The sequence below is a fragment of the Sarcophilus harrisii genome, chromosome 1, assembly GCF_902635505.1.
Source record: "Sarcophilus harrisii chromosome 1, mSarHar1.11, whole genome shotgun sequence".
NCBI lineage: Eukaryota > Metazoa > Chordata > Mammalia > Dasyuromorphia > Dasyuridae > Sarcophilus > Sarcophilus harrisii.
Window position 1 is genome coordinate 433,252,245 of NC_045426.1, and position 15,138 is coordinate 433,267,382.

The window sequence follows — 15,138 nt, forward strand, 5'->3', positions numbered from 1 at the left end:
TTTATCATCATTTTTGTGTATGTGATGTCTCTTCTTTTCCAGATATTATGTTATTATTTTTTGTGCTTCAAAGGTTTCTTTTTTGGCTTATGAATTAAAAGTTCAGAGCAACCCTGCTTTAAGCAACTCTATTGGCATCATTTTTAGGTTAGCATATACTAACATTATGTATCTATATCACATTTAGTTAATTTTCACAATATTTCAAACTTTTATATCTATTATGGTGATTTGTAATTAGTGATCTTTGCTTTTTTGTGAGAATTTTGGGGTACCACAATCTACACAATATAATTTAATCAATTAATATTATTTGTGTTCTGATTGCTCCACTGACTGGCCATTCCCCCCACCTCTTCACAGGTCTCCCTTTTCCTTGAGATACAAGACTATTGATGAATATTACTAAATTTAGTTGATAAAGAAGTGAGCCTAATTATGTTTATTCCAATTTTGAAAGAAGTTCTACTGTTGGTAAAATGCTATTGAACATACATATCACATGCTATAGAGAAATCTTTTATGAAAGATTCAATCAATGCTGCAAACTTATTTTGAAGAAATTGCCATATTAATTTCAACCTTCACCAACCACTACCCTGATCAATTCACAGCCCTCAGCATTGAGACAAGACTCTCTACCAGGAAAAATAAAGATTATAATTCAATGAACGCTAAATTGATAGGCAATATTATTTTTAATTAAGGCAACTACATTGTTCTTATATAAATAATGCAACCACCAACTTTATAGACTGTAGTACAGTGTGAACATAACTTTTATATATATTGGACAAGAAATTCATGTGACTCACTTTATTGAAATTTTTACTTTAATGCAATGGTTCTGAAGTGAACCCAGAATAACAGCAAGGTATCACTGTATATTGTAAGCTCCTTAAAGACAGAATCACAGTACACAGAATTTCATATTGGAGGAAATCTGAGGTGGATTATCACTTAATTTAAACCTGAACAAATATCTACTTTTGCAAGTGACATACAGCTCAGCCTTTAGTTGAAAGCTTGTAGTGATGAAAAATTGATTTCTTTAAGGTATTCTACTTATTTTTATAAAGCTCTAATTAACAGGGCTTTTTCATATAAACAAAATCTGCTTTTCTCATTTTCCCTACTAGGAGAAAGTAAAGCATCTCTAGTCTCATTTAATATAACTTACCTTTGAATATGTTTCAAGAGATTCATTATGTCTCCAATAAGTCTTTTCTCCAGTCTAAACTTCCTCGCTACCTTCAAACAATTCTTATGTCATATGATATTTCGTTCCATGCCAAACACAGATTTACAGTGTATTTTGTTTTTTCAAAATACTTCCAAAGTGATATGATTCCAAACTGAGCATAAAATTTTAGAGGTAGTCTGAATGAGGTAAAAGAATAAAAAAACTTTGATATCATCTTTCTTTTTTTCTGTATTCTATGTTATTCAATTATTAGTTAATATTAGCTTTTATGACTACCATGTCACATTATCGATATATATTGAACTTTTAGTCCACGAAGGCCACTCTGTTTTTTTGAATTATGTAATGTTTTCTAGTCACACCATATTCTTACTTAATTTTTGTCATTTTATCACCAAAGCCAACAGGAGAATCTAGTGCATACTAGATATTAAAAATAAGTTTGTTAAAATGAATTGAATACAATATTGTAGTACTGATGTATTACAGTAATGGTATTATATTGTCAATACCATAGAGAGAGGGAAAGCAACAATAAATATTGATTAGCTTTAATTGTCATAGGATCCATTATATATCCTTTATAAAGTTCTCTCTGATAGATTTTAAGGTAGGAAACATTTTGACCTCATATATTATTTATGTGTTCATGATTTCCATTTCCCTTTTATAGTTGTTGACATTTTAATCTTTTTTCTGTGCAATATCTCTTTAAAAATTTCATTAATTCATGTGATCTATGGAGATGCATAAATTAAAGTTACATATTATTTTGATTCCTTTAAAATTATATATATATATATGTCTCTATATATACGCATACGCATATATATATTACTATACTTAATATCACTGAAGAAGTGTTAAATTCATTTCAGCATAATAATAATTAGGCACATAATGTTTTATAATTTAGAAAGCAATTTGCACACCATGATCTAGGAAACATTGTACATTGCTGTTATTAATGAGTGTGCAGCTTGATACAATTTTATCTTGCACATGATCACACTTCTCAAATAAGGGATCTGAACCCATATTTTCATGATTCTACATCCATAGTTCTTTCCAAAATATCAATTTATATCCCCAGCATATTTTTAGAAAAAAAATTGTTTATTTAACACTAAAAACAAAATAAGAAAAAGAAATAGAAAAAGAAAGAGAAAAAAAATCAAAAAGAAAACATTGTCATGTGCCCCAGGAAAAACTCAAAAAGTATAACAATTAATTCCCATTTCAAGATAGCATATATAATAGAAGACTAATTTATGACTGTCCACCTTTTCTTTGCTTCCTTACAGTTAAGCAAGGATATATTTATACATACATACATATACATGCATATATCCATACATATAAATGTTTATATTTTGCGTATGTGGATATGTGCACATAAACATTCATATGAGTATACACACACATTGATCTATATACATACATACCTATATCTATATCCATGTATAAACACATGTATAGACACACACACACACACACACACATATATATATATATATATATAATTACAGTTATGTACAAATGTATATAAAACAATATTAAGATGCCTGAGATATAATGTAGATTTTTCTCTAGATTGGATAGTTACATTTGATTTTGAAATCAATGATTGCTGTCCCTCCTTTTTTTCTAATAACTTCTATTACTGATGCTTGTTATTGTTATTTGTGTATATCTTTTATATACTATCCCTGCTAATTCTTACTTTAGTTCTATTCCTTGAATTGCCTTGCAGTTACTTAGCCACCTCCATACAATAATCCCTCCTTTATCTTCTCACACCCTTTCCCTCCCCATATATCCCTTCCCCTTCCTCTTTATCCCTTTCCCATTAAATTACACAGCTTGTCCCATTTCAGTTAATCTACATGCCCTTCTATATTTTACCTTATCCTATTCCCTTTCCTTTTTTTCTTTATAAATTTTGGAGGGTACTATACCCTTTATCACACACACACACATCCACACACACACACATCCACACACTCAGTTTTTTTCCCTATTTAACACATTCCCAATTTGAGTAAGTTTCCAAAACTACCAATTCTCCCTCTCCCATCTAATGTTTCTTTATCATTTCTTCCTCTGCCCCTCATTTTTTTTTATTTTTTTATTTTTTTTTTATTTAATAGCCTTTTATTTACAGGATATATGCATGGGTAACTTTACATCATTAACAATTGCCAAACCTCTTGTTCCAATTTTTCACCTCTTACCCCTCCCCCCCTCCCCCATATCTCTGCCCCTCATTTTTAAAGCATAATTGCTATTTTTACTTTTTCCTAGAGAGTTTTTTTAGATGGTTTTACTATTTAGAGTCAGATAATACTCAGGTGTGCCACAATATTTCTTTTGAACTATTCAATTACTGATGCCAATTTTAGACATTTTCCTAAAACATAAAATAGTTGAGTTCCTTGAAATTAGTTTTTGGTGTTGACACTTTTAAGTTAAATTTTCTCTTAAATTCATATTTGGTTGAGACAAAATCCTGAAAATCTTTGAGTTCATTGAATGTCCACTGCACATACCTCCCAATTCACTATTGTGGTTAGTTTTGCTGAATATGATATTTTTGGCAAAAAAGGTCTAATACTTTGGATTGCTAATATATAATATTCTAGGAAGTGCTGTCTTTTATTTTAGCTGGTGATAAGTCCTATATAATTCTAATTTTAGCTTCTGCATATTTGACTTGTTAGCTTTTTTTTTTTTTTAATGTTGCCTTGTAAAATTTTCTCTTTGATCTGGGGCTTTTAAAGTTTAGCTATAATGTTCTTGCTTTTTCTTTGTACAATCTCATTAAGATGGTGATTAGTGAATTTTTTTCTATTTTTATTTCTAGTTTTCCTATTATTCTATTACTTCAGGACAATTTTCTTTGATTATCACTTACATTACTGTGTCAAGGTTCTTTTTTATAATTTTTTGTTGACAGCTTTCAAGTAGTCCAATTATTCTTATATTTTTTCTTCTTGATATGTTCTGCAGATTTATTGTTTTTCTTATATGGTGTTTCACATTCTCTTCTACTTTTTCATTCTTTATGTTTTGTTTTGTTATTTCTTAGTCTTTTATAGCTTCACTGACTGCCCTTAGATAAATTCTGATTTTCAAAGAATTATTCACTTCTTTTAACACTCTGGATCTCCCTTTCTACTCAGTTGACTTTCTCTTCATATTCATATTTTTCTTGATTTTTTTTTAGCTTTTGCTCAAAATCTTTCTCATTTCATTTTAATTTTTTTAAATTCTTACATAAATTCTTTCTAGGCAGGTAGCCATTTTACTTAACTTTTTGGAGTAGAACAGGCTATTCTTTTGTTTCAATGTCTTCCTCTGACAATGAACCCCAGTCTTCTCTATTCCCAAAAATGGGTGTCTACGGTTAGGTTCTTTATTTTTTGCCTTCTCATTTTTATATCAAAAAATTAATTATCTTCTGTGGTTATGCATGTACACCCATTTTTAAAAACATATTTTCTTATGAATGATGCTGGGAGAAAAAAATTCAGAAGAACAGGGGAAAAAAACTATGAGTTAAAAATAAAACAGAAGAAAAAAATGCAGAAAAACTGAACATAGCATTTATAGATTTACATTTGGTCTCTATAGTTCTCTCTCTGGATGCAGGTGGTGTTTACTATCCAAAATTTATTGGGATTGCTTTGGATCACTGAACATCTGAGAAGAACCAAGTGGTCACAGTTGATCATCCCACAATCTTGCTGTAATAACAGCAAGTGTATACTGTATTCCTTAATCTGCTTGTTTTACTCAGCATTAGTTAATGTAAATCTTTTAGGGTTTTCTAAAATCAGCCTATTCATCATTTTTTGTAAAACAATATTTCATTATCTTCCTGTTCCATGACTCTACCCCAATTGATAGGCATCTTCTAAATTTCAAATTCTTTGCTTCCACATAAAGAGCTGCTACAAACATTTTGCATAAATGTGTCTTTTTTCTATCTTTATGCTTTCTTTGAGATATAGCCCCATCAGTGGTACTGTTGGGTCAAATGATATGCACAGTTTTAAAGCCTTCTGAGTATAGTTCTAAATTGATGTCCAAAATGATTGGATCATTTCAAAATTCTACCAAAAATGTGTTAGTATCCCACTTTTCCCACATCTCTTCCAACACTTATTAGTATCTTTTCCTATCATCTTAGCCAGTTTGAGAAAAGTGAGGTGGTACTTCAAAGTTGTTTCAATTTGCATTTTTCTAATTGATAGTGGTTTGGAGCACTTTTAGATGAAGAAATAAAATCAATTGGGGAAGTGCTTCTTATGTTGGCTTTGTTGGTTTTGTTTTTGCAAAACCTTTTTATTTAATGTAAGCAAAGTCATTAATTTTGCATTTCATAATGTTCTCTAGGTCTTCCTTGGCCATAAATTCCTCTCTTTTCTAAGGATAAAGGATAGGTAAACTATCTCCTAATTTGCTTAGAATGTCCCTCTTTACACCTAAATCATGTTTCTATTTTGACCTAATTTTGGATGAAATAGGGTGTAAGATATAGGTCAATGATGAATTTCTGACATGTTACTTTCCAGTTTTCCCAGCAAATTTTGTGAAATAGTGAGTTCTTATTCCAGAAGTCTAAATTTGGGGGTTTATCAAATACAAGATTATTATTGATTATTGTGTCATGTGTATCTAACCTATTCCACTTATCCACTAGTACATTTGTTAGCCAGTAACACATATTTTGGATGACTACTATTTTATAATAGAGTTTTAGGTCTGGCATTGCTAGGCCACAATCCTTTGTATTGTTTTTTTTTTTTATTAATTGCCTTAATATTCTTGACCTTTTGTTATTCTAGATGAATTTTGTTATCATTTTTTCTAGCTCTTTAAATTAAGTTTTTGGCAGTTTAATTGGTATGGCCCTGAACAAGTAGACCATTTTAAGATCTATTGTCATTTTTATTATATTAGCTATGCCTACTCATGAGCACTTGATATTTTTCAAATTGATCTAAAGATCAGACTTTATTTATGTGCGAATTGTTTTATAATTGTGTTCATATAGTTCCTTGGTTTGTCTTAGCAGGCAGACACCCAAATATTTTGTTTTGTTTATAGTTATTTTAAATGGAACTTCTCTTTCTATCTCTTTCTGCTGGACTTTCTTTTTTAAAATAAGTCCTTATTCATTACTATTCCAGATTCATATCCTGGACTCCCCACACTGCTTGAGATATGAAAATTCCCGTGGAAACTAAGACTACCTCTGAATCATATGCCACAGATGTCTTTACTTGTTGTTTCAGTGGAGTTAACCTGGAGGTGTTTAACACAGATCAAAGCTCAGTGTTGTAGTCTTTCTTATCACAAGTGTAGTTTATTTTTCACTGGTCTATGTTTGCTCTGTGGAACAATTTTGTGTTGTTTGTTGAGGAAATCTATAGAGCTTAAAATTTCATGACCCATTCAGCCATCTTCCAAATCCTGGTGTAATTTTTAATGCCACTGTTCTTGGGAATAAAAATGGTCTCTTTTTTCTATGAATGATTTTATATATTCCAACTGATTTTGCTTAAATTTCTGTTGAATTGATGAATAGTAAAAAATTGATAGGCTTAGAATACAAATTTTTGCATATATGATTTGGTTTCCTGCCTTTTGTCCCCTGAAAAGTCATGATAAAATAAATAAGAAAAAAGTTAAAAAGGTAAATAGAATTTTTTGAAAAGTCAGATATGATAGATCTTTGGAAAAAAATGAATGGAGTCAGAGAGGAATATACTTTTTTCTAGGCAGTACATGGAACCTATAAAAATTTCCCATATATTAGGGTATAAAAACTTCAAAATCAAATAAAGAAGGGCAGAAATAATAGTTACAGTTTTTTCAGATCATGATGCAATAAATATTACATGCTATAAAAGGCCAAGGGAAAATAAACCAAAAATTAATTGGAAACTAAATAATCTAATTTTAAAGAATGAGTGGGTGAAACAATAAATCAAACACACAAATGATAAATTCTTCCAAGAGAATGGCAATAATGAGACAATATGCCAAAATTTATGGGATGAAGCCAAAGCAGGTCTTAAGAGAATTTCTCTATCTCTAGATGCTTACTTGCATAAAATATAGAAAGAGAAGATCAATGAATTAGGCATAGAATTAAAAACAACTAGAAAAAGAACAAATTCACCCCCCCCAATTAATTATCAAATTTGAAATTCTGAATATAAAAGGGGAGATTAATAAAATTGAAAGTAAGAAAATTATTGAATTAATAAACAAAACTAAAGGTGATTTTATGAAAACAAGCAACAAAATAGATAAACTTTTAGTTAATTTCATTAGAAAAATATAAAATTGTTAATATGAAAATGAAAAGGGATAATTTACCATGAATGAAGAGCAAATTAGATAAATAATTATGAGTTTTTCTCCACTATATATCAATCAACCTGACAATCTATACATTGTGGGGAAGCTAGGTGGTACAATGGTTAGAGCACCAGCCCTGAAGTCAGGAGGACCTAAGTTCAAATCAGATTTCAGAAACGTAACACTTCCTAGCTGTGTGACCCTGGGCAAGTCACTTAACCCCAATTGCCTCAGCAAACAAAGAAAAATAAAGCATCAGCTAAAATATACATTGCCCATATAAGCAGAGGAGGAAATAATCCTTAAATTCACCTATTTTAGAAGAAAGAAATTGAACAATCTATTAATGAACTCCATAAAAAAAAAAAAGTTTCCAGCACCAGATGGATTTACATGTGAATTCTGATGAACATTTGAAAAACAATTAATTCCAATACTATGCAAAGTATTTGGGAAAATAGAGAAAGATGAAGTCCTACCAAATTCCTTTTATGACACATATATAGTGCTGATACATAAATCAGGGAAGTTCAAAACACAGAAAAATATTATAGAACAATTTCCCTAATGTATATTGATACAAAAATCTTAAATAAAATATTAGCAAAGAGATTAGCAAGTCATCCCCAGGATAATATACCACAATGAAGAAGGATTTCTAACAGGAATTTAGGACTGATTCAATATTAGGAAAATTATGAGCATAATCGACTATATCAATAACAAAAATATCAGACATTATTTAATGATCTTGATAGATGCATAAAAAACATTTAACACAATCCAACAACCATTCCTATTAAAAGTAGTAGAAGAAAAAAAATGAAAATATCATAGAAAGGATGATATGTGTGGTTATGAAGAGTTGGTTTAAATGAAATACTAGAATATGCATGTATGTATGCATACATATCCATGTATATGTGAATATATAGGCATATATAAATACCCATGTGTATTTCATATTTGTATAAGTGGTGTGTTAAGTTCGGGAATATGCTTTACATATATTTTTTTCCATTTAATATTAAAACAACCCTATAAAAATAAAACACTACAGATTATAGGAATAAATTTATTTTCCCTTAAAATGATCAGTAGCATGTATATAAACCATGAGCAAGCATCATATGTAATAGGGATAAACTAGAACCATTCCTAATAAGATCAAAGGTGAAACAAGTTTGTCCAGTATCCCCATTAGTATTCAATATTGTATTAAAAATGTTAGCTTTGACAAAAAGAGAAGAAAAAGAGATGAAAGGAATTGGAGTAGGTAATGAGAAGACCAAATTATCTTTCTTTGCAGTTAATTCAATGGTATTCTTAGAGAACCCTAGACAATTAATCATTGAAAAAAACTACTGGAAACAATTCACAGCCTTAATGTACTTGCAATTTACAAAATGAATCCACATAAATGATCAACATTTTTAAATATTACGGACAAATCCAACATCAAGAGCTACAAAGAGAAATTTCTAAAAAAAACTGGAGATAATATAAAATACTTTGGAGTCTACCAATCAAAGCAAATTTGGTAACAATATGAAACACTTTTTTAGTTACAATTACAAAACACTTTCCATACAAATAAATCCAGATCTCATCAATTGGAAAAATATCAAATGCTCATGTGTAGGCTGATTTAATATAATGAAAATTACAATATTAGTCTACTCAGTCAATGCCACACCAAATTTTCATGAAATTATTTTACAGATCTAGAAAAATAATAACAATTTTTATCTGGAAGAAGAAAAGGTCAAGAATTTCAAGGAAATTAATGAAAAAATGCAAATAAAGGTGTGCTAGGTGTACTAGACCTAAAATAATATTATAAAGCGGAGATCATCAAAGCCATTTGCAATAGACTATGAAACAGCATAATTCATTAGTGGAATAGGTTAGGTTGACAGGACAAAATAGTCAATGACTATATTAATCTAATGTTTGACAAACCCAAAGATCCCAACTTTGGGGATAAAACCCTCTGTTTGACAAAAAAACTGCTGAGAAAATTGGAAATTAGTATGGCAGAAACTAGACATTGACCCACGTCTAATATCTTATGCCAAGATACAATTTAAATGGCTTTATGATTTAGACATGAAGAGTGATATTATAAGCAGATTAGAAGAACAAAAAATTGTCTACCTCTCAGATTTGTTAAGAAAAAAGAAATTTGTTGCCAAATAAGAAATGGAGTACATTACTGAATACAAAATGAATAATTTTTATTATATCAAGTTAAAAAAATTTTGTACAAAAAATGCAGACAAGATTAGAAAGGAAGCAATAAATTGGGAAATATTTTTTACATTCAAGGATTTAGCTAAAGGTCTCGTTTCCAAAATTTATGGGGAATTGGCTGAAATTAATATAAATTCAAGCCATTCTCTAATTGATATATGGTCAAAGGTCAAAATATGATATATGAACACACAATTTTCAAATGAAGAAATTGAAACCATTTCTAGTTATGTGAAAAGGTGCTCTAAAGCACTATTGATCAAAGAAATGCAAGTTAAGATAGCTGTTATATACCAATACATACCTGTCAGATTGGCTAAGATGACAGGAAAATATAATAAATGATGAAGAGGATGTGGGAAAATGGGGACTCATACATTGTTGATGGAGTTGTGAACTAATTCAACTATTCTGGAAAGAAATTTGGAACTATGCCAAAGGGCTATCAAGGTATACATATCTTTGATGTAACAGTATTTCTACTAGGCTTTTATCCCAAAGAGATCATAAAGCAGGAAAAGGAACCCATATGTGCAGAAATGTTTGTGGCACCTCTTTTTGTGCTGGTAAGAAACGGGAAACTGAGTGGATGCCCATCAGTTGCAGAATGGCTGAATAATGGATGTTATGGACTATTATTATTATATAAGAAATGATCAGCTGAATGATTTCAGAGAGACCTGGAAAGACATACATGAACTGATGCTAAGTGAAATAAGCAGAATAAGAGATCCTTATACATAGCAACAGCAAGAGTAAATGGTTTTCAATTCTGATGGACATGGCTGTTTCAACAATGAGAAGATTCAGGCCAGTTTCAATGGACTGGTGATGAAGAAAGCCATTTATACCCAGAGAAAGCACTATGGGAACTGAATGTAGATGACAATATCATATTTTCACTCTTTTTGTTGTTGTTTGCTAGCATTTTATTCTTTTTTGATCTGATTTTTCTTGTGCAACATGAGGACTGTGGAAATACACATAGAAGAATTGCACATGCTTAACATATTAGATTACTTGCTGTCTGTGGGAGGGAGTGGGAGAAGGGAGGGAGAATTTTTGTAACACAAGATTTTTCAAGGGTGAATGTTGAAAATTATCCCAAATATATTAAAAAAGTAGGGAGTTTCCTTTTCCCTGTGAAAGAAAGCCTTTTGGGGCCAGTTTTACAGTTAAATGTTGTTTTCCCCCTAAGTATCACCATTTTTTCCTATGTGATTTCATATATACTCTGTCCTATAAGATGAGTAATAAAAAATAACCTCAAGGGATTTCTGAAAAAAGGATGATAAAATCAACAATTAAGTCTATTTTAGCAGCAATTACTAATACAGCTCTAGATCTTTTTCATATGATTTCAGTAACTCAGCTTTATTCAATGAAATAAAAGCGGGAATCTTTATCAGTCTTTAGGGCTTTTTAGTTATAGACCATGAATGAAGCAGTAATGTGCTATCTTAGTCTAATGACTTTCTAAATTCCTGCTTTTTCAAACTTTAGTCACTGATAATACACTATCATAACACATCATTAAAATTAATTATGGAATTTTGTGTTAAAGCAACAAAGGACCTCCCAAAATATATAACTAGAGATAACAGTCATTATTTTTAAAGTAGTTCAATATTCAGCTGCACTCTACTTTTAGTAGTTAAAATATGCTCCCTAATCTAACCCTCCTTCCAACCATTCAGTATCTTCTATTATAGTTTTGATTGAGGATAAGCTAAATAGCCTTAAAGGGAAAAAAAAAAGGCTACTTGATGAGACACTAAAATTTATTAGATTTTATCATCCTGTTCATTTTCTGACTATAATGATAACTTTTTATATTTTTATGAATTTATACAGGGTCAGGAGGCCTCTGCTGAGATATTCCAATTAGATTAATATAATACATACATTGTGATTAAAATTTATAATTTTTACTTTCAAAATAAAAGACAGTTGTATTATTTGAAAGATTATTTCCATTTTTTGTAATGGATAATACCATCATTTTTAAAAGTATAACCCTCAGATTATATAAATAGGTAATTATAGTGAAGTATAACATAAGAAAATATAGCTGCATGACATAACTTGGAAATTTCTGAGTATGATTTTCCAAATAAGCCACCAGGAAAATCAAGCTTTGGTAAATAGCACTGTGTAACTCTGTGATGAGAAGGAATTAATAGATCATGTGTGCAATGGCTTTCAATTCCATCAGCTCTTTTTTTTTTACTTTGTGGGTATGTAGAATAATTTCCCTATATTTTTAACTCATTGGAAACTATTTTAGTAATAAAATGCTATGAAAAGTTGTATGTTTTTCATGGATAATACAATTATGTTAAAAAGATACACATAGGAAGCCCTTTTTGTAGTGGCTAGAAACTGGAAACTGAATGGATGTCCATCAGTTGGAGAATGGCTGAATAAATTGTGGTATATGAATATTATGGAATATTACTGTTGTGTAAGAAATGACCAACAGGATGATTTCAGAAAGTCCTGGAGAGACTTACACGAACTGATGCTGAGTGAAATGATCAGGAACAGGAGATCATTATATACTTCAACAACAATATTATATAATGACCAGTTCTGATGGACCTGGCCATCTTCAGCAATGAGATCAACCAAATCATTTCCAATGGAGCAGTAATGAACTGAACCCGCTATGCCCAGAGAAAGAACTCTGGGAGATGACTAAAAACCATTACATTGAATTCCCAATCCCAATATTTATGCCCACCTGCATTTTTGATTTCCTTCACAAGCTAATTGTACAATATTTCAAAGTCTGATTCTTTTTGTACATCAAAATAACGTTTTGGTCATGTATACTTATTGTGTATCTAATTTATATTTTAATGTATTTGACATCTACTAGTCATCCTGCCATCTAGGAGAGGGGGTGGGGGGGTAAGAGGTGAAAAATTGGAACAAGAGGTTTGGCAATCAATTGTTAATTCTGTAAAGTTACCCATGCATATATCCTGTAAATAAAAGGCTATTAAATAAAAATTTAAAAAAAAGATACACATATAAGTTCATTACTTCATGAGATTAACACTAGAACAGATAGATGACTGGGATAACTACCAATGTATGACTAGAATATCCCATACTGTAATTTTTAAATATTACACTTTAGTTTCTTGATAAAACAGATTAGGGTTTGTAGCTCTATCTGTTTTTCTTGCTTATACTAAGTAAAAAATAATCACTCTAACTAGTATCATAACCTACCCAGTAGCATTAATGTATTTCATTTTGACTTACATATAGCCTCTTGTCAGGAAGTATCTGTTCAGATCAACTGTCCTCTTTTTCCTGAGTAGATGCCTAGCAATTGGAGAAAGGATGAGCAAGTTGTGGAATATGAAGGTAATGGAATATTATTGTTCCATAAAAATGATGTACAAGCTGATTTTTAGATAGGCCTGGAAAGATTTACATGAACTGATGCTGAGAACAGGAATACATTGTGCACAGCAGCAAGAATGTGCAATGATCAACTAAGAAATACTTACTTTTTCTCAGTGATTCAAAATAATCTCAATAGACTTTGGACAGAAAATGCCATCTGCATCCAGAAAAAAAAAAACAAAAAAAAAAAAAAAAAAAAAAACTATGGAGACTGAATGTAAATCACCACACACTATGTTCATTTCTTTTTTCTTTTTCTTTTTTTTTTCTCTCCCATGGTTTTTTTTCTTTTTCTTTTTGCTCTCATTTTTGTACATGACTCATAAAGCAAGTTTATTAAAAAATATTTTTTAAAAAGAGTCCTCAATTTCCTAAATTAGTTCATTTTGGTGGAATTTTGTTGGAGGAACTATAATTTCTTTTCAAGGCTAGAAAATTATTTTGAGATCTCATCAAAAGAGGAATTACCCCTTGTTAAGTTAAACACATCTCATAAAAACCCAAAGGCTTGATCTTAGAAAACTGGTTAAATTCCTTGCTCTGCCACTTACTAGCTATGTAATCTTGGTTAAGTAACTTTATTTTTAGCTTAGTTTTCCTTATCTAAAAAAATAGGCATTAATACTTTTTCTATTTCTATATCATAGGGTAATTGTAAAGGAAAAAGAAAAAAACCTTAGATAATAGATATGGAAATTATGGAGCTATTTGGAAACTCCTCTTCCTCATTTAACCTATATTACACAATAACTTTAATAGAGTATTTGAATTTGAAATCCTTAGTCTTCAAGTACTACGATACTAATGCTTAACCTGAACTGAATCACATATTTGTGTGTGTGTATGTACATGATACATACACGTAAAAATACAATACATATGTGTACACATACATGCACATGTGTGTGCATGCATAGGCATGTGTGTGTCTGTGTGTAGTATATACAAGATAAATTTCATAAAACAGTGTTTAAGATGAAGGACATTTTGTTAGCCATAGTACATATGTTAGAAATGATAAAATGGAAGGCTCAAGATATTATAGGGATATTGGAAGAATAGCCAGACCAAGACTGGAATGTATGAGCTGGAATTAGTAGATGGGAAATTTTGATTTTAGCAGCTTACAACTATGAATCACCAGATTGATCACTGTGGCCATAGGTCAGAAATGCATGTTAAATCAATGTATATTCTTATTACTATTTTAAGTTTCATTGTCAAGGACCACAATCAGGTCCTTCTTCCTCACTCCCAACTTTTTGACCCCTTTATATCTATATGTCCTCATGTCCTCATAGACCATCTTTGAAAACTATCATGCCCTTCCAAAAGAAACACAAAAAAGCACAACAGTTGCCAATATTCTAGTCATGGCTTCTCTATACTCAGCTATGATTGTTTCTGCACAATAAATGCACAGTTAACTGAACTCAATCAGAGTCTTTATCGCTTGATGAAATTTGTCAGATCTTGCACTTGGCTCGTATAGCCTTTAAAGACCCAGACATCAAATGCTAGTGAAAAATTATCTTTATTATTGCTAATTGAACTATCCAAGCTATCTGATAGTATGCATATAGCATATCCATACAAAATATAATAATATATGACATATCTGTGATTTTGGCCATGTGTTGAAAAAGTGACTTAGAAATTATTTTGTTTAACATAAATTGACAATCTTTTTCTGACTTAGACATATAGAAGGTTCAGTGAATATCAGAATCAGGATTTGAACCCAGGTCTTCCTCAACACAAGGTACCATTTCTTCCCCATTTTTCATTGTCATATTTCCTTATTCATACATACATCCCAATATATTATTTTTCTTTATTGCACTGGTAATTAAAGAATAAATTTACATAGTGCTTAACAGTTTACAAAG